This window comes from Emydura macquarii, unplaced genomic scaffold (genome assembly GCF_026122565.2).
Source record: "Emydura macquarii macquarii isolate MOO-44397 ecotype Brisbane River unplaced genomic scaffold, CSIRO-AGI_Emac_v2 contig_1230, whole genome shotgun sequence".
NCBI classification, from domain to species: Eukaryota; Metazoa; Chordata; order Testudines; family Chelidae; genus Emydura; species Emydura macquarii.
In genome coordinates, this window is record NW_027131367.1 from 12,227,992 (window position 1) to 12,252,059 (window position 24,068).

At 49.2% G+C, this 24,068-nt stretch overlaps 1 protein-coding gene and 1 pseudogene across 3 annotated transcripts in view; one reads left to right on the forward strand and one right to left on the reverse strand.

Annotated features, from left to right (window-relative positions):
* RAB37 (RAB37, member RAS oncogene family) overlaps positions 1-24,068 on the forward strand; it is a 60,211-nt gene that overhangs the window by 9,449 nt on the left and 26,694 nt on the right. The window lies entirely within an intron of this gene.
* On the reverse strand, positions 7,537-20,689 carry LOC137152873 (CMRF35-like molecule 1; annotated as a pseudogene).

Here is a 24,068-nt window from a genome sequence, read left to right on the forward strand (position 1 = left end):
TTTATGGGGCTTGGTATGAATGAACTTTCCTTTTTTCAGAGGCACACTATTACTGAGGTAAGTGTCTCTGGAGACTGAGCTCCTTGCATTAATGCACTTAATCAGCATTATTGAACACGTCCCATCTGAGCCCGGTTCTGGGATGTGGATGTGTCCCATCATGCACTGGGCCTGGTGTGCCACCAGAGATGGAGTCTTGAGGGGTAGCCGGTTTAGTTACTCCAAAGCCCTCATTAGGAATATGAGGCCAGATCCTCAGCTGGTGTAAATTGGCATAGCGCCTTTGGAGTCGGTGGAGCTGTAGCAATTCACAGCAGCTGAGCATTTCCCCCATTTGGAGAGGCACTAGCTGGGGTTTTATACTGTGTTACAACATAACCCAGCCTCCATCCTCGCTTTAACCCTTACCTGGTCCATGTTTGATGGACAAGTGACCTTGAAAATAATCTTACATTTATTTAGCAACAGCAAAAAGCTCATGAATGTAGATTCAGCTGTGGGCTGCTGCCCACGAACGTGTGTGTGTGTGTGTGTGTGTGTGTGTGTGTGTGTGTGGGAAATCTGTCTATTGCGGCAGGGATATTCACAAAGGCAGGCTTGTCGCCCTGATGCACAGGGGAAACTCCAAGACAATGCACTGCTTAACCCTTTAAGTGGTTCTGCAAGGTGCTGCGAACCCCTGCCAGCAGAGTATTTACCCTCCTGCCTGAAGCACATCTGGCCTGATGGTGCACTGCTCCCACTGATGGAGTGGTGCACTGACGGCAAGGAATGCAGGCTGAAGCCCATGAGTAGACTGACCTAATTGGACCTTGAAATAGAATTGAAGTGGTGCACCGGCCTGGCACTGGCCTCTGCGATGGGGGTGAATTTCCCCCAGTAAGGATTCAATGGGAGTTTTTTGTCTGGGCAAGTGCTGCAGGATGTGGCCCTCTGAGGAACATTTATATTGATGCAACAGAGCTGGCTTTGAGTTGTCAAAGCAATATGTATACCCCTGTACTAGTAGAACAGGGGAGAGATTCTCTCAGTGCTCCCCCCCTTGGAAACAAGGAATAGAAGCATCCTACTGCACTGGGAATTGCCTTGACAGAATGAGTTTGCTGTTTGCTGGTTCTTGTGTAAATGATTTTGCCTGCTAAGTTTGCGGGATCTCGCTTTGTGCCGGACCCAGTGAAAAGTAGAAATGAATGACCTAAAAATGTAAGGTGTAAGAGATGAGATTGCAGCATTGCGGGAGGAACTAATGGAGCTGTTACAATACTGATTCAAGGGCTCTGCTCAGAATTAGCCTCTGTTGGCTATCGGTACATAAGTGCTCAGGGGTATTTGACTCAATCAAATCATGTCTCCTAGGGGAGGGGGGGGGGGGGGAAGGCTGGTAAAAAGGATTTTAGGTAGTGACCTCTAGTGGAAAGGGCACTGAATTGGGAGTCAGACTTCGGGTCTATTCCTGACTCGGTGCGTGACCTGAGGCACAAAAATAAAATCACTGTGTGCCTCCATTTCCCCATCTATAAAATGGGGGGTAAGGATACTCTAACATCAGTTAACTACATGGAGATCTGCAGCTGGAAAAACAATAGGTAAGAGCTAAGTACAGTTTTTATTTGCAGTTCTGTCCTTAAGATCAACTTTGTTTTCCTACTAATTGTCTCATCTTTCTTAAGAGACAAGGGCTGGTCGAAACACAGAAGCTGCACCAGTTTTTAACTTAAACTAAAACAGTTTTAAAACTGACTTAACCCTGTGCAAATCCCTGTCTGAACACCTGTTTAAAACTGGTTATATTACTTCAGCTTTTCCCTGTAAATTCTTTAACAAGTCAAACTAATCTAAGCTAGTCTTTAACTAGAGCTGGTTGAAACTTGGAAATTCCAATCTGGGGGAAATTCTGACATCTTGAAATAGTCTCAACTGGAACAAGAGACTAAAAGTGGAAACTTGCCATGGAATGAAACTTCTGAAATACTTCATTTTGGAAATATTGAAATGACTTTATTGAAGTTCTTCTTGACTTTGTTATAAAATAAAAAACCTAGTGCTTTGACTAGGTCTGAAATGAAGTGCTTCAATATGTTCCTGTGAAACCTTTTGTGTCAAATTTGGGTGTCTTTCTAGTGGGAAGCTTCCCCTTCCCTTCCCCCCCACTGAATTTTTTTTAACCAGCTCTAGTTTAAACTGACTTAAGAGCATCCACTCATAAAGTTGCACCAATATATGTAAATCTGCATCAAAATAACCTTTTAATTAAGGGCATTTTGTGTGTAGACCCACCCCAAAGAAGGCTGAACTCCGGCCCCATTCAGTTTATAGCAAAAGTCTCTCTTACTTCAATGGACCCATCTGGCCCATGACATGGGGAAGATTTTATTTGATGATCCTGGGAGTGTTTTTTCCTTTCAGCTGCAGGAGAAGACTTGTGCCTTCTCATGCACCAGTGCCCACCAGGACTCTTGGGTGGTTTATGATTTCATTGTTAAAGTGACTGCAGAGGAAGGAATGCTGCTCATTAGTGCTGAAAGTTTCCTCCATGGGAAGAAGCTTTGTTACATCCAGATAGACAGTGCATGATTCCATAACCCTGTTGTCTGTCTCCCGGAGTAAAGGGCTTAGAGGAACTGCACTTAGGCAGCTTAGCGTTACACTGCCTAGTGCCCTGCCTTTTCACGTTCCTGGCAGGCTGTGCCTGGGCCATGATCTGAATCATTGGTCCGTGACCTGGGGTGGTTCAGGTGCTTAAGGGCTGGGCTTGAGAAATGAGGGTGGGAGGTTCTGGTGCTTCCTATGTTTAGGAGGCAAAGGCCTGGCACCAGAACACCTCTGTAAAGAGAGAGGTGTTTGCATGAGAGGGCTAAGAGACAGAGCTGGGCTTGGAATTCGAGATTCCTGACACTAACTCCCTCTCTGCCTTGGGCTAGTCACTTAACCTCTCTGCCTGCTTCACAGTTGTGCTGTGAGGGTGGATGAATGTTTGCCCAGAGCTAGGAAGATGGAGAACAAAGGGCTGTATGACTGTTGTGTAACATGGTCTTGCAAATATAGAACACCCCACAGGATGAAGGAACTGTGAATACACTGAATTAATGCATTGTGAAGATGGCATACTGCACTGGGAAGATTAGTCCAATTAATAACTTATAACCGCTTTATGCCTAAGGCACTGTGTGCACATATCAGCCTTCTCGATGCTGGAAGAAGGGGTACCATATATTGCAGCATTTAGGGTCCCATCTGAAGCCTATTGACGTCTATGGAAAGATTCCAATGGACTTGACTCTGCCTTTTGAATCTAATCATGTAGTTCTTAGCCAGGCAAAACTCCCATTGACTGCACTGAGAATCCTGCCTGAGTGCAGCCTGCAGCACCAGCACGTTAGAGTATAACTCACCGCAGATGAGAGGTGTCTGAGTCTTTTTTCCAACTCCAGTAGTCTCTCTAATGGGGAGCAATGTATTTAAGAGGAGAAATTACTTGTAAAGAGAGAAAATAGAGACATAAAGTAGAGTTCTGTCTGGGATATGCTGCCTTTTTTTTTTTTTTTTTATTTCTTCCTCCAAGAGCTGTTGCCAAGTAGAATTCTTTACTTGAAACTTCCTTCATCCTTGCTCAGAAACAACTTGTGTGTGTTCCCTGGCTGCTTTAACCAATGCATACGTGTGGGGGGGTCTGTCATATGTTTGAACTTCAGGGTGAAAACTTGATTCTTTCCCTGCAAGAATCAGATCTCAGGCTCAAGTCACCTTTGGCAGATCTGAATCTGAACGTCCCCCTGCTGCTTGGTACCAAGTTGGCCCCATCTCTGGAGAGACCCCTTGAAATACAAGCTTGTGTGGTTTGTGAAGCTAGCATCTGAGCCACTTTCAGTGTGTCTTATGTTCTGTGCTGATTTGTCTATCCATCCTTCTGCAGCTTTGAAAACCCTGTTCATTCTCAGACATGCCAGGGTAGAGACAGTTACACCTGGCGGTGACAGCAAGTTATTGGGACTCATTTTATGCCTGACTCTGCCACTCAATTTATGAGTCCCTGAACCTTGTTTTGCCTCAACCTACTCAGCCGTATAACAGGAATGGTAGTGACAGGCTTCATTAACGTCTAATGTGCTTGGCCCCTTGGATGTAAGATGCTATAGATGCACAAAGTATTATGGGAAATGACAATGCAGTTATGCTATCTGTTTCCCTAAATACAAGGGACTGGCCCGCTGAGCGAAGTGGGAAGGATACAAGGGAAGCGTGTCAATGGAATCCGTGAGGTGCAAACTACTTTCCTCCACTGAGCTGCAGCTGTGATGCTCAAACACCATCTCTTCCCCCCCTCCCCCAACCACCTCATAATAGGGGATGAAAATATTGAAGTGACGCTTCACTCCTGGGGCCTGCCTGTCTGGGGAACCTGCAGGTACCGTTAGAACATGGTCTGCACTTGCTTCCTAGGAAATCATCCAGCATGCCACGGATCTCTGCGCCTGTCAGGGAAACGCCCGCCCACCAGCTCCTAGTCAGTCAGTAGCCCAGGGAGGTGGCGGTGGCACCTGCTGTTTGTTGCAGGGCTGGAGACTTAGTGTTTGGGAATAGAGAACAGGGTAAAGTAAAAAGAAATGGACACCAGAGCTGGGGAGGGCAACTCTCCACTAACTCCAAGCACAACAACAAATATAGGCCCAGCTCCTGTGCGCAGGTAACTCTGCACAGGTGCATTGTCCCACCCTCGGTGAGTTTGCTGGGGTTACTCCGGTGCCTGTCCAGGCTTGGGCTGGGAGGGCGAAAACAGCTGGAGCTAACAGAGCACATACCTCGAGCTCCCTGCCGGCTGTGTGTGGCGGGCGCGCTGTGTGTGGCAGGCAGGCAGGCTGTCTGCACAGGGATGCAAGGCCTAGCACCAGCGAACTTGCACTTAAGCCATGTTTTCAAGGCTTAAATTGGATGTGAGTGGTGCCTAACCCTAAGTGCGCTCCCTGCATGGGGTGAATTTCACTCCCCACATTGTACGTTGTATCCTTCCCCCACCTTTCTTTGCTTAGGCTAGAGGATGTGTGGGGCAGCAACCACCTAGTCTTAGTGTTTTATACAGTGCCTGGCACAGAGGGAACCTAATCTTGCTTGGGGCCTGTGGGCGCTACTGCCATTTAATAATGGAGGTCCGAGTCCCATCTCATGCAGCCCTGACACACCCATTCCTTCAGCTCTCCCTGGTAGAGAAGAGCCTGTCCCAGAGCAGCAGGAGAGTTTCACTTAGTGGGCCTGGTCCCAGATGCTCCTGGTTCAAAAGCTGCTTGCATATTTGCATATACACGGTGTCACAGTTTCAGGGTAACTATTGATACTCCCTTGCTGGTCCCTGGAAGGCACCCAGGAAAGACTTCCAACTCCCAGCCATCACCTTTCCTGGGCGGAGTCCTGCATCTCATTCCCTTCTGACTGGGGTCTTTCAGGCTGCACGGTTCCCTGATCTACACTGGGATAGCCCCAGCAAGCCAGCCTGCCTAAAAGCCCAGTCCTGGGGTTTGCTTTCTCCAAGAGTTATGACCAGTGTATGGACAGCAGTTACAAGTCACCCCACAGCTCCTGCTAAACAAGCATCTTTATTCTTAAGATAAAAGCATCTAAAACAAAAGATATCTCTGGTAAACTTATGTATCTCCTCCCCCTCCTTGCAACATCAGGTTCTAGAAGGCGTCAATCCTTCAAAAACTGGTTTTTCCTTGTGCTTGCATGTTCATGTCTGTCTCTTTAGACCATGAAACAGAACGAAGGCCCGGAGTCAGTTTAAACTTGGTTGAATTATCCAAAAGTCCTCTCTTTGTCTGTTAGTCTCTGAAGAATCCAGTATGAACCAGAATACCCCTGAAGTGCCACTGGTAGGGCAGTGGAAGTGTTATACCCTGATTGATTTGCCTTACAGTTCCCCTACTGTTTTCACTTCAAGGAGGAGCTGCTGTAAAATCTCCCCCCACCCCCACACGCATGCAGTCCATGGTCCATATAGATGTGTAAATTATTTATACACTTAAGATAATAGGCTCTACCAACGAGCACAACTTCCTGCAATGTACATCACATGCATCTCCTCTTTTGAAACTGGCATGAGGGAGACTCAGACCATTTCCCCTGGAGGGCACTGCTCTTTTTTCTTTAAGCACATTTCACCACCACCATATAAATACATGCCCACAGTCTCCTGCTATTTAACTTTAGCTTGGGGGTGGTGGAGACAAAATCTACATTGGCTCCAAACTGTCCCAACTCCTGTCAGCCCTTCTGCTTCTCAGAATTTCTCTTTACACAACAAAACCAGCGAGGCAGGGTTGAGCACTCAGCTCAGTTGTTGTGCAGCGGTTCGTTACACCTCTCAGCACTAGAGACCGCTGGGTTCCTTAATGAAGCTTTCATGAGCATTAAACTTACTCCTAACTTGGAATGTTGCAGTACCGCTTCCCGCCCCCCCGCCCCCCCCCCCCCCCCCCCCGAGGATGGATCTTCAGTGAGTGAATTCCACACTTCACACAGCTGGTGTAACCCACAACCCATCCGTGTGGAACTTGATGCCCATCTGGCAGAGTCTGGGCCACCCCCTGTAACACCCTGCCCCTGGCTGCGGGTCACATTAACTAAACAAAAGTAAATAATGTCCAAACCCAGCATCACTGGCTTCTTCAGCTTCCTCTTGTTGGCCAACCCAACGGAGGCTGAGGTTAGTGGCCTTATAGGATGTGAGAGGCCTTACACCACAAAGCTTTGCCACAATCTCGAGGCCACAATCACGCCCTCTGTGTTTAATACCAATGTCTCCATGGCTGCAGTGACTTCATCTCTCAAAGGCCTGTCCCCTGACACGGCTGCATCATCTCCACCAACCTAGTGTCATTGCTTGGAGGCTGAGATCTTTCTCCTTTCCTCCCTGGTGCTTTCTGCCATTGCAGTCCCATCCCAATCAAAGTCCCTGCTGCCTCCTTGGTCAATGCTGCTGTTGAAGCATTGTCCTCAAACGTTAGCTGTGGTCCTGCTCCCACAGTTCTGCCTTCACTTTCTGAGCAGCTATGATGCATGCAGCAGCTTCGCTGTCTGGGGCTGGATGAAGAAACTACCATCCCCATGATCCCTGGGTCTGGATCCCACACGCCACCTCTCTCCCCTCAAATCTGGGAAACTGGAGCAGAACTAGGTCTCTTGGACCAATTTCTGCAGAAACATGTTTTTCCTCTCTAATTTGTATGAGGGTGCACAGGTCAGGACTGAAGTACATGTAGATAAATAAGTCTGAGAAACTGATTCTTCTGGCTCTCCACAGCACTTCCCTTTACACCACATGGTGGTTAGCTGCATCGACCATTCTGATCAGACAATCTTCTGGTTCGTTGTAGTTCCACCTGGCATTTGCTTAAGCTGGCTGAGACTGCAACAGCTCATCTCAGGTGATTGCAACATCTTGGAGCAGTGTTGCAAGGAAAGGAATCCTAGAACTTCCACATAACTGCAGGGCGGTGAGGTGCCAACCGTATCATTGGAGGAGGGAAATGTTCCAGAGGGAGCCTATTTCTTTTTCAGCTCACAGTACTCTGTCTGTTCCTGTGGGCTGCTCCGGGGAGTTTGTTTGGATGTCCTGTCTATATTGCTGTAGATTGCCTGTTCAGCCAGGACTGGATACTTCAGTGTGGCATAAAAAACATCTGTCCTTCCTGGAGCCTGAAATTTTAAAACATCCTTGATCAGGGAGAAGAAATAGGGGGGAAGCAAAAGAGACAAAGTAGAACAGATGCTGAGGAACAGAATCTCTCATATCCCTGCTGCTTTGTCTAAGTAACTCAATTGCCCAGATGAGGCTGACTGCATAGCCTACCTACTTCCTAATTTCTCAGTCTTCTGTGTGCAAAACTTTCTGCACTTTGAAGACTTCCTTTCTAAAAAGTGGCACTGCGCTCCAGTGAGTGGAACTCCAGTCCAGTGGATGAGCACGTGATGTTACTGCTGAGCAAGTCACATGGAGGCAGGGACATCTAGATTTGCAGCTGACTTTGTGCATGTACTGTTTGCATCCCACTTTCATGTTCTCCAGTTGGGGTCTGCAGTTTTCCAATCGGCACATGCAGTTACCCACATGTAGGCAAACTTCCTGTGCACACAGCAGAACAAAACATTGGCCCTCTATGTTCTAAGACTTCAGCTGCTGCTCTGAGCATGAGGGCTAAACTTCTTTCCAGACCTGAGGGAGATGGGTCTTTTCTAAAGCCTCTAGAAATTTGCTAGAACTTTTTTTTTTTTTCTAGAGCCTTTCCAGAGCACCTGTCAATACCACCAAATTGCTAATGAAAGCAACAGCATTCATTTTCAAAGCAGCCTCTTGCAACGTACTAGAACAGGCATGAACGTTGCATTTAAATACTTGTGTGCATGCCTTGTAAAACCTCAATGGCAAGATTTAAAGAGACTAAAAGGGATCAGAAGAATGGATTCAAACATTGTTGCATGTTAGAAGTGAAAGCCAGAATCCTCACTACCGTTGAATGTTCCACCCTTTCTGGACTGGGCTCAGCCTGAGCAGCGGGAGGTGATGGGGCTGTGCTGATGGATTTGCTGGGCTTTGGTTTCATGGTTGCATAGGTAACATCGCCTTCTGGGTTGGCAACAGCCTGAAAGAGAGAGACAATCTGACTTTTGATCTCTGAGCTCAAGCTCTCTGCAGCAGCAGCATCTGGTGCTTTCCAGGCCACTGCTGCTTCTGGGATGATGCATGGGCACAGCCCATCTTGCTTATCTGTCCTCTCTGGCTCCCCAAACACCTAGCAACTGTCTCACTGCTTTCTCCAGCAGTGCTCCTACTGCTGACACAGTGCTTCTCATCCAGGGATCTTCAAGCCCTTTGCAAAGAGGAGTAATGTTCTTCCACTCTTACGGGCTGGAAACTGAGGCACGGAGCGATGGTGTGACTTACCCTACATCCTGCACTGAGCTATTGGCAGATCCAGAAATCCGGACTCTGTCAAGTACCTTATCCAATACACCACCTCTCTTCTGATATGGGAAATCATGGGTGGGGCCCCCTCTAGAAAGGCTGAATCCCTGGGAAGGATTCTGTCCAATCTCTCACTGGATTCTCCTCTGCTTTTAGCTGCCAGGGGTTGAATAACTGAGCTCCCCGCCCGCTTACACAACCTTGAACTGAGCTGTGAAAGCCATCCCTTGCATCAGAGCACAGCAATCGTTCCCCTCTCTTACCTCATTCGATGCTGGGATAGTCCCAACTGCTCCAGCAACTGAAAGGTAACAGACAGGCTGATTGAACGGCTGTAACAGTGTCGAAAGAGAAGGTCTACAGAGGAGGAGTGACGAGGCTGGGACAAGGGGAGGGAGGTGGGCTCCTCCAGATTCTACGTAAGGAGGGGTAAAATGCTGAAGCGTTGAGCCCTGGGCCACCCGCATCTCTCTGTCTCTCTTTCTTCCTTCAGGGTTGGTTGGTTCTGAGCTGTTAGTGCTTAGAGTAGGCTGGTGCACATGGGCCTGGGTGCAGGCGTTGGGAGATGACTTGGGACAGCTGGGAAGGGAAGGGAAGGGAGCCCAGGCACAGGGCGTGTACCTTGAACTGGTGAAGGACATACACATGTAGCTCCCCTCTTTCTCTTCCCTGGTTCCACCCCCGTGCTGGGTGAGGGGTCCTAGAGACCAGAACTGCTACATGCACCCCTAGAGTTCCTGAGCCTGTTTCACAGCCCCAGCCATCACAGGTGTAATATAGCACCAGTTTTACACCCTGATCCCCACCTCACAGACAGACCACAATTGATGCTCCTGCTGTGATTCTCTGGAGTGCATTAGCAATGTGTCCAGTGGGCAAAGAGCAGCTGGGAAAATGAAGAGGAAGGAAGGCTGAGACCATCAGTGGCACTGGACATGGGCAAGCCATGGCCCATAACCACAGATGAACAGCAGGCAAATCTACTGGGCCAAATCTCTTCCTCCTGGCAGATGGGTACAACCCTGGACAAGTTGAACTTTCCTGGGAGGTGCAGGGGGAGCCTGCTGCCATTTGCTAGCTTTAAATCTCTGTAACAGCAGGGCAAAGTCAGTAGTGTGGGGGTTACAATCAGCTGTACGTATCCCTTGCAGAGCAGTGGTTTATCCCCAGACATTGGGAAAGCGGTTAGCCTCTTCTCTTTCTGCTGTACATGACACTTCCTGTCCAATAGCATTAGTACAACCCCACCAGCATCCCAGCTTCCTCATTCTCTAGCGCGTGCTGCTGCGTGTGGCTGAGCTGGTGCCTTGGGTAACTGGGCTGTTGCTGCGGTTTGTTTCTTGAAACTGCACCAGGCTGTAGCTAATCACTAGCTCAGGGCTGCTGCACCACGAAGTAGGAGAAGAGAGCGGAGATGGGTGGGCAAAAGTAAAACAAGTACATACGGCCCTAGTGTGTAGGGGGCAGAGCACTCTGGCCCAATCCAGCAAGGGACTTAAGCCCACCCGTATGTACTGCAAGCAGGGGCGGCTCCTCGACTGGGCTGGAGTGATGCACCTAAGTCTTGGAAAAGGGGGCTGGCTGCTCTGCATCTTGTAGGACTGACCCCGTAGGGGGTGGCAGAGAATGGGATGAGAGGAGAGTAGTGCAGGGAACCCAACCTCAATCAGAAGAGGAAGGAGAGGGCGACTCCTCTGCAACCCATCACTGTAGTAGCCAACTGCCTCCCATGTGTTAATGGACTAATCCTGGGGGAGAATTATTATTCCAATGTTGTGCACAAGGAAAGAGCTGAGATCTCTCCAGTGTCCTGATTTTATAGGGACAGTCCTGATAGCTGGGGCTTTGAATTATATAGGTGCCTTTTTACCCTCCCCTTCCCCCCACCTTGTCCTGATTTTTCACACTGGCAGTCTGGTCACCCTACAACCAGCACCTTAGCCATACACGCCTCATGCTAAGTTTAGATAGAGGAAGAGCGCTTTAGATGAAAATCAGATAAAAGAAACAGTGTTAGGGGGCTCACATTCCCCTCCCCCTACCCTTTGCCTGGGTGTTGTCTGCTTAGATTGAAAGCCCTTTAGCCGAGGAACCATGTCTTGCTATGTGTCTCGATTGTGCTCGGCACATTTTGGCTGCTATGTAAATAACTGCAGTAATGCTACGTCATTTTCCTTGCATTGAACACACATGTGAAAACAGGCCCTCTCCCTAGTGTTGGTGTGGAAAATTAATCCTGTTACTGAGGCATTTTTGGGTACCGGGATTTTTGGTTGATGAAAGCATGCAGGATCCTGGCTTAGCAAAGCTCTATGGGCCAAGGGCGTAAGTGATGGGGGGCTGGAGGTGAGAGAAATGAGGGATGAAAAGGGCAGACCCCACCTTTCCCCTCTCACCGGTTTTCCTCTTCATCATTCTTCTCGCCAGCAGTAGGGCTCCGATCAGTAATATAGTTAAAACCAGCAGGATACCTGGCAACAGGATCTCCAAGCTGGTGCAAGGAGAAATGGGGGGGGAAGAAAAAGGAAAAATGTAACCGTGAGCTGTTGCCCACCTGTCTGTGCCAGCTGGGGTGCAAAGCCAGCACTGCCCTAGGTATTTTGTACAAGCACGTCTCTGGCAGTCTGAACACCAGCGTTTATGTGCTATACTGCTCTCACTCCGCCCCCGTGCCATCACCCTCCCTGCTCTAGGGAAAGCTCACCCATCCCCAGGGACCCACAGCCACTGCCTGACCTAGAGAATTCCCATTCCAAGCTACCCCACGCCAGAGAACCTCCCACAGCCAGACTTGATGCTTTCCGAATGCCGCCTGCTGGGCATTTTTGTCAGATTAGAAGAAAGGGGCCGGGTCCCAGCTCCAGCCTCGCTCCGCGCTGTAGAAGCCCTTCCACTGTGTTCTATAGAAACAAACCTCCACCAGGCGCAGCTCAAGCAGTGATGCTCCCAGCTTGGAACAATCCCCAGCATTACCCGCTCAGGGGTTGCCGACACACAGAAGTTGCACCAGTTTAACTTAAATCCGTTTGAAAACTGCTGTTAAACCATTACATGTCCCTAGGTGGATGCTCCTCTCTGTTTCTCAAACTGGTTATATTAGGTTTAGCAGGGAGCTGATAATTTACTGCCCAAGATGAACTGCCATAATCCGGCTTTAAATCCATATACGTGTCCACATACAAAGTTGCGCCGGTTTAACTGGATGAGTATAAAAATGACACCGTGAGGGCTTGTCTACGCTACAGCAGCATCACAACAGCACTGCAGCTACACGGCCGCAGCTCCCTCCTGTAGCGTTGCTTGCTACAGTGACGGGAGGGGTTTTTGCAGTGTTGTTGTAAATCTGCCTCTCGAGACAGGAGCTAGTGAGACCGCAGGGCCAGCCGGCAGCAGGAGGGTCATCCCCCCCCCCCCCCCCAGTGACAAAGCAGGTGAGGGGAGGCTGGACTTGAGGGCACCCAGGTCTGCCGGGTGCTGTCCATCTCCCTCCCTTCCCCCCCCCGCCCCCAATTCCCTTAATTGGACTCACACCATTTTTAGAGCTGTTTTAACTTTAAAAAAAAAAAAAAATGTCTGAGAAGAATCATTATAAACAGAGGATCCCCTTCCACCATCCCCAGGAAAGCAGCCCCCCCCCCCCTTCTCCAATCCACCTCCAAGGGCGCAGCGCCCACAGGTGCAACAAGGGCTCTGCAGTTGGCCCTGGCAGTAAGAGCAGGGAGATATGGAAGCCCCAGAATGTTTGGGGGCCTTGTTCCCTGCAGAGTGAGCTGGGGTTACTGCAGGTTAATTAGGAGCACCTGAGCTAGAGTCCTGCTTAAAAACCCCTGCTCCAGTCCGATGAGGGGGAAAATGAAGAACTGGCAGAAGCGGGAGAAGTGTTGGGATGAACCAGACTGAGAGCCACAGGAGGACAGCAAGGGGGAAATAGCCCAGGGGAAAGAAGTTCAGCTGCCAGCAGCACATAGCTGCTATTCATTGGGAGCCCCTGGACTGGGCCGGGAGTAGAGGGCAAGCCTGGGTCCCTCCCCCCTCACTCTGCACTACAGAGGCACCAACGGCCAGGGACGGGGGCAACAGGTGGTGCTCTGGCCCACCACCTGAGAGCAAGCGCAGGACCCACCCTAGCAGAGCGGACAATTTGTCACACGAGGTAGACAGAAGAATTCTTCCATTGACCTAATGCTGGCTATAGTGGGGCTTTGGTCAGCTTAACTACCTGCCACAGTGGTGTGAATTTTTCACACCCCAGCACAACATTGCTAGGCTGCCCTCAGGTTTAGAGTTAAACCCTGGCTTTGTCTGTGGGCCAGCCCTCAGTTTCCTATAGCAGGGGACGAGGCGTGAGACAGAGTTCAGCTGAAGAGAACTCCTTTACTAGCCAGTGTTACAGGACAAAAAGAGAGGCAGGGGCAGAAAAGGGAAATGCTCGATGGGTTCTGTACAAGCAGTCGCAGCTCGGAAGCCAAGATACTTGTGTGCAGAGGGAGATGTGCTATTATTAAAGTAAGCAAGGTGGTTAAAGGGGCAGATTTAATTTACCAGCTGTATTTCCTGTTAGCGGGAAGGAAGGTAGAGCAGACAGGAACGGCAATGTGGATAAGAGGCCAAGAGAAGAAAAATTGGGTGGCTGCAAGCATGTCTGTTTGGAGTGGTGCAGAGAGATAAGGGTGGTCTGGGGGGGAAGGTAGCCATCTCTCTCAGCAAGGGTGAGAATTTGAAGGGTGAGAAATGTTTGTACACATCAGATGACAGCTTCTTGTCTATGGAATTGAAAAACGTTATTGGGGAAACCCATGGGAGAAAGTGCAGCTAGACAGAGTAAAGGAACTGAGGAACTGGGGCTAGTGGCCTGACAGTAGAAACAGAGTCCAGGAACTCCCGAGGTCTAGTCCAGCCTCTGTCCTAATGTGCTGTGTGACCAAGGGGCAGCCCCTCTACCTCTCTGTGCTTTGTAGCTTTGTGACAGTGGGCCTGAGCCTGCAGAGCTTATGCAATGCTCCCACTGAGTTCTGCAGCATGTTTGCACGACGGCTGCACCAGTATAAATGACGACACGGGGTGCAGGGCAACAGTGCATCGGCCTGGCAGTGCAGGGTCCTGAGCACCTCCAGAGGGGGTGTGTGTGTGTGTGTGTGGGGGGGGGTGAACTTCCCTGGTTTTGTGTGTGCAAAATCCCCAGCTGCAGGCACACATCAGGCAGTTAGGTGCGCAGCCCCTTACTCTGCACATGAAAACCAAGTGCATGGTCCTTTCTGCCGGTGCAGGCAGAGACACACTTGCAAAGCTGGGCCTGGAAATTCAGCCCTGAGCGCCCCAGATTAGACCATACTTACTGAACTGCCCTCACCTTGTGGGGTGCTCAGCCAGGGGGATTACAGGGCTGCTTGCTGTGGCGATAGACCCAGTGGTTGTCGCTGCAGTGGAGAGAGAGAAAAATATAAGCCAGGAAAGCTCACTTCTCGATAGGCTCCTGTGTTCTTACTCTCTACGGTTCAAGTGGAAGGTGCCAGCCTGGCACTGAGGGAGACTCTCTTCATAGAACGCACCCAGCGTGGGCACAGCAAGCTTCCCCACGGCACCCCCAGTTCAGTCCTTGGCCTCTCAGCTGAGACCGCCCACGAGGGGGACGATTAGTGCAGACTGAGTGTCAGTGGCCCAGAGAGAGGTGAGCGCTAGGAGCGCTGCACTGGCACTAGCCAGCAGGCTGCGCACACGCGATCACACAAGCAGCCCACGGGAGCCCCTGTCCATCAGTGAAAAGCCGGGCTATGTAAAGGCGCAGAGGAAAGGAGCCGGGCTGAGCTCAGGATGGAGACAGGAGAAGGAAGGGGGATTTCTCATGGGGTATGTAGCTGGGAACACCCGCCCAGCTCCATAGTTAAGTTAGGGCTTGATCCAATGTGCAGTGAAGGTAGGGGGAGGGTATCCACAGACTTCAGTGGGCTGTGGGTCAGGTCCTCGGAGCGGCCCTAATGCTAGTCTGTGCTCTGAGCACTGAACGCAGGCTCCAGATTTAACCCACCAGCCCTTTGTGTGCCATTTGATTCGTTATAATAGTTTTTGGTCAAACATTTACTCACTTTAGCAAAGGAGATATTCAAACCCAAGTCCCCTCAGGGCTTTCCCCTGAGATCCTAGAAGGGTTTTTTTTTTTTTTTTTTCCCCCCATTTCAGCTACAGGACCAGATCTCCAGAAACCCCGATGTGCCATGCACAGATTCTGTCCCATACCTGCTCTCACGCAGGCCACCGTCCGAGTTTTACATTTTGACACGGACTTGTTCCCTTTATTTGATCATCACGAGGAAAGGCCGACAGAAGGGCCGGGTTCTGCTGCCAGCCTGGCTTCTGGGTCCTACCAGAGGGGATTGGGGAGGCCTCAGGCAATAGCCACCCCTGCCTGGGGGCCCAGCCCACTCCAAGAGACCTGCAGCAATGGAGCTCGGCATGCAGAGCCGGTGTTTGCAGCCTTTTGTTTCTTACCCACGGTAGAGCAGGCTCCCTCCTTGCTGCTTCCTGCTCCCTCTCTCTTCCTCTCCTTCCCCTCCCCCCCTTGCCTGCTGCTTCTCCCCTTTGCAGTCCTGTATTCAGTAGGGGAGTCTCCTTATAGTTGGATGCATTGCCAGCAGTTCCTCCCCTCCCCTCCCCCCCCCTCAGGGCAGCAGCGACCAGCAGATTGCCATTGTGTGCGAGGGGATGGGACTGGCAGCTCGCTGCAGCTGCTCTCCTGTCCTGGTGCTTGGCAGCCTCCAGCAGCTCTCTGCTGGCCTCTCCGAACACCATGAGTGGCCCTGCAGGGGTGGGTGGAGGGAGCTGCCCAGGGTCTAGTCTATGCACACACACAGCTGCTAGTCACTGAGCGCCCTTGCAGCGACACACCAAGGGTCCCTGGTGCCCGGGAGCCAAACCTACATTTGTGGGCCCCCCCCGCCTCACATGCCCCCTCACAGGGCAGGAGGGGTCCCAGCGCTGTCCCCAGCTGCCTCAGGAAGGGGGGCTCTGTACCTGCCAGGAGGGTGAGGTGGTGAGGCTTGGGGGAAGGGCACAAATGTAGGCTTGGCTCCCCTGCTCTCCCCTCCCTGCACTTACCCACTGCATAGCGCCCACCTCTCCCCACTGCAGCCCCGCAGCCTGGCACCAGCTCGGCTGGGGTGGCCTCACCCCGCGGCCTGGGGGCAGGGGAGGTGCCAGGTCAGCCCTTCACGACACGCGGGGGGAGGTGCTGAGGTGCCCCTCAAAGCCTCCCGCATCCCCCGCCTCCTGTGCGTGGTAAAGGGCCAGCTCGGCGCCCCCCTGCAGACCGGCGCCCAGGGCCCTGGCCCCCCCTCCATACGTCACTGGGACTCCAGTTTGTCAGCAGCAGATTGGAGCAGACTCACCTGGGAGAACAGTCACACGAACAAGGAAATTAGCGTCACCGCCAAGGTTTATATTTATTCCACACCAGTAAGTCCCCGCATCTTGCTGGGTCAGGTTCTGCATGGTCACCGTGAATGTGCTCTCGGTGTAATTGTCTCTGATGGAGACTCTGCCGCTCTTCACCTCAGCCTCTGACTGTGCAGTCTCAACAACTTTGGTGCAGGATTTCCACTCTGATCCACGGCACCAGTATTTCTGATTTGTCTGATATTCTTCCTGGTAGTGACATGGCACAGACACCGACGCGCCCAGGGACCCGTTCACCTCCTCTGGGGCCGTCAGGGCAGGGACAGCCTGAGCAGAAAAATAGCCTGAAAAAGAAAAAGCAATTCTCATAACAGACTCCTCCACACCCCAAGGAGTGAGGCATATGGGACAACAGGCCCAAATCCACAGTATGGGCCCAAAGGACTCATTCCCTGTGTCATGCTGAACACAAGCCATACCATGCCATGCACCAGACGCCAAGCAAGGACTCACCCAAACCTGTGGATAAGCATTTTAATTTCTCAGTTCTCATTTGGCTCCATAGCAGTTATCCGCTGAGACCTAGCGGTGTTCATGCTGAGTTACACAGCATGAATCCCCGGTCTGGGGAGCAGGATATGCTCCCTTAGTTTCTCGCCTCTCTAGAAGTTGAGAGAGAGAGCCAGAGAGGGAGAGAAACTCCATCATTGGTTGACTAGCCTTTTGTGCAAAGCGCTTCTGGTATGACTGGAAGAATAGAAACTTCTCACCTGGAAGGAGGACAATCATCCTGGCAAAGGGCAGCTGTATCATCCCCACAATTGCCCCTTTCCCCTTTAATCTGTTTCTCAGCTTTTCTCTTAACTGGCACCAAAAAGCAAACTCTGCTTCTCCCTGGGATGGTGACGTTTCCCTCTGAAAAGTCTGTGAATTCTGTAGTGTTGGTGACACTCGTACACTTCTGCTTGCTTTTTCTTATGTGATATCTCATTTTCTTTTGCTCTGTTCTCTCTCTCTCTCTCTCCCTCCTCCCACCTCTTCACACCATTTACCAGCAAGAAGGCAGAGAGGAAAGGAGGGATGGCAGTGGCAAGCAATTGGTTACAATTGGATTTGTGATGGAAGCTCCTGTAGGACACTGGCTTTGATCGCTGCAATGTAACAGTGGTGTAACACGCATAACATGCATGTTTTCTGCACAGATAACAGCATTTACCTTACAGCAACTCTGAGAGAAAGAGAGCTGTGGTCCTAGTGATCTGAGAACAGGAATGGGAGTCAGGAATTTCTGATTTCTAATCCTGACACAAACTTGACGCTGTGATGTAGGACAAGTCACTTCATCTGTAGAATGGGGGTACAATGTACCTACCTGTCTCTAAATGGCACTGAGAAGATAAACCAGTTAACATTTGTACAATGCTGCTGTGAAGACAGGAAGCACCAAAATAGGTGCCAAGTGTTATATACTGAGTTGCCCTTCCTGTCTCTCGCACCAGGCCATCACTCTTGAGACTGCAGCTTGGCTGTTAACTGTTCATATTTATTAGATTGTAAAGGACTTTAAAGAGCCATTTATTCTTTTTGAAATGTAACTGTAGTGATTTGAAAATAGTTTCTGTGCAGTTTTCCTTCGAATTAGGTGTGGGTTCAAACAAAACCCAAGCTCCAGTCCCTTCCCTATCCCAAACGTTGGGGGGCAGGGGAGAAGAATTCTGGATCTGAATTTTGTAGTTGGTCTCTATGCCTGTAAAGGGCTGAAACAAAACCCTCTATCTTTACGCACATCCCAAAACTTGTGGGGTGCAAAAGCTGGATCCATATTTTGTGGCTTGTGCCCATCTCTCCTCTAAATAGATGCTCTAGAAAGAGACTAAATGGCCCAAGTGAGACTTCCACTGTCCCGCTGTACAATGTGAATTTCACACATGTGAAAAGTTGATATTTATGATTGTAGTGATGGTCAAATGAGTTCCAACAAGGAGTTTCTCTACTCCCCCATTGGATAGCTGTGTGAGGTCTTCCAGCACAAAATATTTGTGCATGTAAATGTAAAATTTGGTTTATGCAAATGTTTTCCCAGAAAAACTCAGTAGTCTGAATGCCCATAGAAAATAAGCAGATAAGAAGTATGACCATGGATTGGTGTGAATTCATTTCAAAAGGTGACTGAATATACATGGAACCTCTTTTGCTACTATTTAACCAACTTTACTAATCATCAAATTTTCCCTTTACAGGATATTGCTGTGGGGGAAGGGTATCAAAATGTCATTGTTTCCATTCTAGTTGTTGTATGAATGTAAGAGACTCTACAGCTGGGTGGGGAAAAAACCAAACCAAAAACCCCAAATCCAGTCTCACATCTGGATAAAAAGTTGAAATTTCACAAATTTTTGCAAACCAGAAATCTGAACAAAAACTTCATTTCAGCTCAATCTAAATGTTTCTTTGATAATTTTGAAACATTTTGTTCCAATTTTGACCATGTTTTAAATTTTCAGTTACAATTTTTTACTATAATTAGCTTAAATTTCCACATGAAATTTTCACGTCAAACCAGAAAATGGAATTTTTATTTGAAACAAGTGTTGAAAGAAAATGCAATCCTACTCCTCGTGAACATGGAACAAATCACCTCCCGACTCAAGAGACCTGCACCCCGGGGCTGGTCAGAGAGAGCCCTCTGCACACAGAAGTTGATGTTGCTTTTTACTGCACCTAGCCCTGCAGCCCAGTGATGAAAGAATGAGCAGCATTCTGGTCTGTTCTGTTCCTTCTCAGCAGAATCGCTCATTGTGGTTTTAATTACAGGGCCATTCTGTCATCCTGTGCAAACCTGTTCAAGGACAATGAGGTTGCCCAGGTATCCCTGAGATCATAACTGGGAGGCATTGAGGTTGCACAGGTATAAGTGCGGGTTTAATCTGCCTGGTAGAATTTTTATTCCTGGTGATGATGAGCTGGCAGGAAAGACCCCAGTTTGTCGCTCAGATCCCAGGTTTGCAGGGGGCCTGCAGTCAAAAAACTAACATCGTTGTACTTGTAAAGGGAGCACATTCCACCTGGAATTGCTGAGAGACCATCAAGAACCCCAAGAGGCCATTTTTCAGAGCAGAGCCACGTTTTAAAGAAACTTAGATGGAGAGCAGGGGATTCGGACCATGTTCCCTGCCCTCTGCTCCTGCTCCCCTCCTGTGCTGGTGAAAGCCTCTTGGCTCCATCCCTGGAAACCTGGCCAGCTCCCTGCTGGCTCCCTTAGCCATCGCCGGGCTGCGCTTCAGTTGAGCCCCGGTTCCTCCAAGCTGGTCTGGTGGAGTGAGCTGCTGTGTCTGCCCTGGCAGGTATAATCCCCACACAGACAAACTCTGGCTCAAGCATGCTCATGGGGACAGCCTGTTCCAGACCCACACATCCCCCACTCGTTCAAACTCCCAGCCCCAGTTGTGATACCATTTGGGGTGAGTCAAATCCAGAAATCACCCCTGGCTTGGGGACAGGTCGGGCTGTAAGAACAGCCTGCCCCACGGGTCTCTCTCTTTCTTAGCTGGCCCTCGTTCAACTGCACTCCCGCTGTTGTAGCTGTGCAGAGATCTGAGAAGCACTCACCTCGGAGAACAGTCATGTTCACAGGAAACCCAGGATCATATCCAAATTTGCTTATCCCACACCAGTAAATCCCAGCATCCGCCAGTGTCAGGTTCTCCATGGTCACTGTGAATGAGTGCTGCCTGCGATTGTCTCTGATGGAGACTCTGTCCCTCTTTACCTCTGCGTCTGACCCTGTGCTCTCCACAGCGGTGTAGCAGGATCCCCAAACTGCTCCTCTGTACCAGTATTTCTTATATCCCCGATACCCTTCCAAGTAGTGACACTGCACAGACACCGACTCGCCCAGGGTCCCGCTCACCTCCTGAGGGCCAGTCAGTGGAGGGGCAGCCAGCCCAGAGCAGTAGCCTGAACAACAAAACAAAAAGCAAAACTTGAAATTTCCTCTCCACAGCAGGGTGGAGGAGGTGGGATGGCATCCTGAACTCGGCACCCCTGGGGTCTCTATCAGACCAGGCACGTGCTACCTACCAGTGCAGATTTGTAGGGGAAGAGCCTCATTTGGCTACACAGGAGTTTACCTGTGTGATTCTAAAGTTACTAAGCATAAATCCCCAGGAGACAGATTACAGTATGCCCCCTTAGCCTGTCTCCTTTTGAAAGAGGAGAGGGAGAATGGCTCTTAGCTGGTCTGAGGGTAGATTAGCTCTTCAAGCAGTCTCTCTGGTGTGACTGGAACAATGTAAACCTCTCACCTGCAAAGAGGAGAATCACCCCAGCAGGGGACAGCTGCATTGTCCCTCCAAGTGCCTCTCTCTCGCTAACGTGGTCTCATGTCTTTTCTTTAAAATGCTCCAGAGAGTGAGTTCTGCTTCCTTCCAGCCTGTGGCATTTCTCTCTCTCGGGTTTGCAAATCCTGTGGGTGTCGTAAGTGACACTCAAATTGCTTTGTTCTGTCAGGCGTCACTTCCAGGTGCTCTGCTTTGTATCACAGCTTGTGCTGGTTACAACCAGGGGCAGAAGTCAGAGTTGAAATACAGACAAAAGAACCAGGGGGAAGAAGAGGGAAGGGGATGCAATCGGCTACAATCCAGCTTCTGATGGACGCTCTTGTAGGGCATTCCTTTAGAGGACTGTTATAACTCTGTGTGTATCTAAAATAACTACCATAACAAATGCTGGTTGCCCATTCAGCTATGGTGGTTCACCTTTTTTAAATGGGTTTATTAATATATCATTAGCTTTATCATCATCACCTGCCCTTTGGCAGGGCAGGTGAGTAGTTTTTGTGTTTCATCTGGCAACATTCAGCAGAGAGGCAGTGTGGTCTAGTGGCTACAGTGCTGGGCTGGTACCTGAGTTCTGGCTTTGCCACTGACTTGCTGGGTGATGTCACTTTGGCTCTTCTGTGGCCAGTGGAGTGTGGCTACAGGGGAGAACTGAGCCCCCTGACTCTTCTTGTGACCCATCCGTAACTAGGGCAGACCACTTGAAAATGCCAAGGTCAGGGCAGCTGCAAACGGAGAGCAGATTCTCCCAGCACTGGAGTGTGTTTAACAGACTTCCCAACCCAGCCACAAACAACACTTCTGATTCCCCACACTGGTTATCAAGAAACTAAAACAAAATATACACAGCCCCCTTTACTGCATTTCAGTCTCAGGCCCCCAATCAGCCACTAGCTCCAGGAAAGAGAGAAGTTACTTAAAACTCTGTGCTCTTTACCAAAAAGGTTCTCCTGACCCCAAAGGGTCAGCTACATTACCAAATCAATACGAGTTTGGATCTTACCCAAAATACCACGCTGCCAGCCAATCCTTTAGTAACTAAAACTAAAGGTTTATTATAAAAGGAAAGAAACAAACTATAAGAGAAATGTTAAATGATTAAAGCAACCAGATACAAATGATTTGAAAGTCACTATACATCAGGTTTCCAGTAGAACTGTGGAGTTTGCAGGCTTGTACAGTCCCTCTGGTGTACATCCAGTAGCTGGCTGGCTCTCAGTCCTTTGTTTCCCATCTTCATTTATAGATGAGTTGATCCAGAGGCAGGTGAAGGCTGAAGACTAAGACTGACTGAAAACAAAATGGATGTGGTCGGGTGCAGCTGCCTTTTAGGTCTCTTGGCCTTTGTCATGCTGATTGTGGAAATTTACAGAAATAAGATGGAGTCCAGGGTAACATGAGTAAGTGACTCATCAGGTGTAGTCCCTGGGTTCTCTGCCGGGGTTTATTGTATCTTTGAGTTCCCTTAATGGACCATCAAGCAGCTAGTGCTGCAGCCATCCTGTCAGGGGTGTGTTGCCCAGAAACACAGCCCAAGTTGAACTACAGATCCATCAAACATAGCTATAACTTCCAATGAAGATATGACACATGCACAATAAACAATACCATCACATCTAGTAAATTATAACCCTTCCAATGGTCCCTGACATGGCCTATCTCATATGAATTATTGTAATTTTGAAATATTGGGGTTACATAATATTATAAATGGTCCCCCTAATCCAGCCAGCATCACATCCCCCACGCAAAATTGATGCAGAAAGGTGTGTCCCTAGGCACTGCTGAATGCATCACAGGAACTTGGTTGTGCATTCTTGGTTTTGTATTATTACAGTTGCTAAAACTGGTTTAAAGGCTTTACAAAATATCAGGCCCATGGTACGTTTTTACAGTTTTTGGAATCAACAAATGAATTACAAGAGTTAACATTGGCATTAATATTAACAGCAAAATCTTATTTTGTTAAAACAGGCTTTTGGTAACAATGTTGTTGAATTTCTCTACAAACGCTACCATGAGTTTGGTTAGATCACTGATGGATTGGAGCTGCTCTTGCTGCATAATCTTTGCAAATTTGATGTGATCTCGCCAGGTGTGTGCTCTGCGCTAACAGCTATGGGCAAACCTTTTCCCTCCCTCCAGTCAGGTAAATTGCACTACCACACACACTAGCTAGTTTAGTGGTGAATATCGGTCATTTGCTATTTGAGCTGCATTGTGGCTAATCAATAAGTTGCATCATATTGTTTCTAGTCCCTGATTGGATGAGTGTGCAAGCACTTCCAGCCCGAATTCTCTCGTGTGCATATGTAAAATTCAGTTCTTGAGAACACTCCCACCTGAGATTTTGAGCTCAGTTACTGAGAACATTGGGGCCTGCAAATCTCAACCACGCTCGTCTTCGTGGAAAGCACACAAAAGGGGCGGGAGCACAGGTGAAGCAATTTCATTTTAAAATCTGATGCACCTTTTCAGAGTAAACTTGGTCTGCCGCGGGTCCGATCCTGCACGGTGCCTTTGGAGAGGGTTGAGAGCTGGCAGCAGTAGGGGTGGCTGCAAAACAAAAATTCCAGTTTGCGTAAAATGTCGAGGTTTCATCGTTTGTTTTCATTCTGCATCAGAATGAAAGTGAGACCTTACAAAACTTTTTTTGCAAAAAACAGGGTTGGGGCAGTTAGGTCACTCACCTGGGATGTGGGAGACTCTAGCTTCAAGTCCCTGCTTGCTCTGATTCAGAGTTCTCTAAAGGATAGAGCACTGGACTGGGACTCGGGCGAGATGGGTTCTAATCCTGATGCTCCCCCTAGCATGCTGGATGATCTTGAGCAAGTCACGTCACTTCCCATGCCTCAGTTTCCCCATCAGTAAAACAGTTATAATGACACTGACCTCTTTGAAATCTATGGATGAAAAGTGTTAGATAAGAGCTAGGGGTGTTATTAACATCCAGTTTTGTTCTAAAAAGAGACCATGTGAAACTGACACCTTCATCCTTCCAGTGTCAGAGCTGCAGATGCTGACTTTAGTGACAAAAATAAGGTTTGACTACTTTGTTTACTCCTGTTATCCCTGCAGAGCAAGCACGGCTAAGGGCGGGGGGGGGGGGGGGGAAGAGGGGGCTGGATTCTAATCCTCCTTATGCATCATCACCAGAAATAAATGCTACATTCCCATTACAGAGCCAATCAGTTACACCCGTGCAAACCTATTTGAATATGAGGTTAGCTAGGTGGGGTTTGTGTTGCCTTTCAGGCAACAAACATAAAATAAAGGAACCACATGGGCACAGTGGGGACCAAATAACTGTTTGGTATATAAGAGCCAACAGCACTTTAATTACTGATGATGATATGCAAGAAGGAGAGAATCTAGCCTGACTTTTG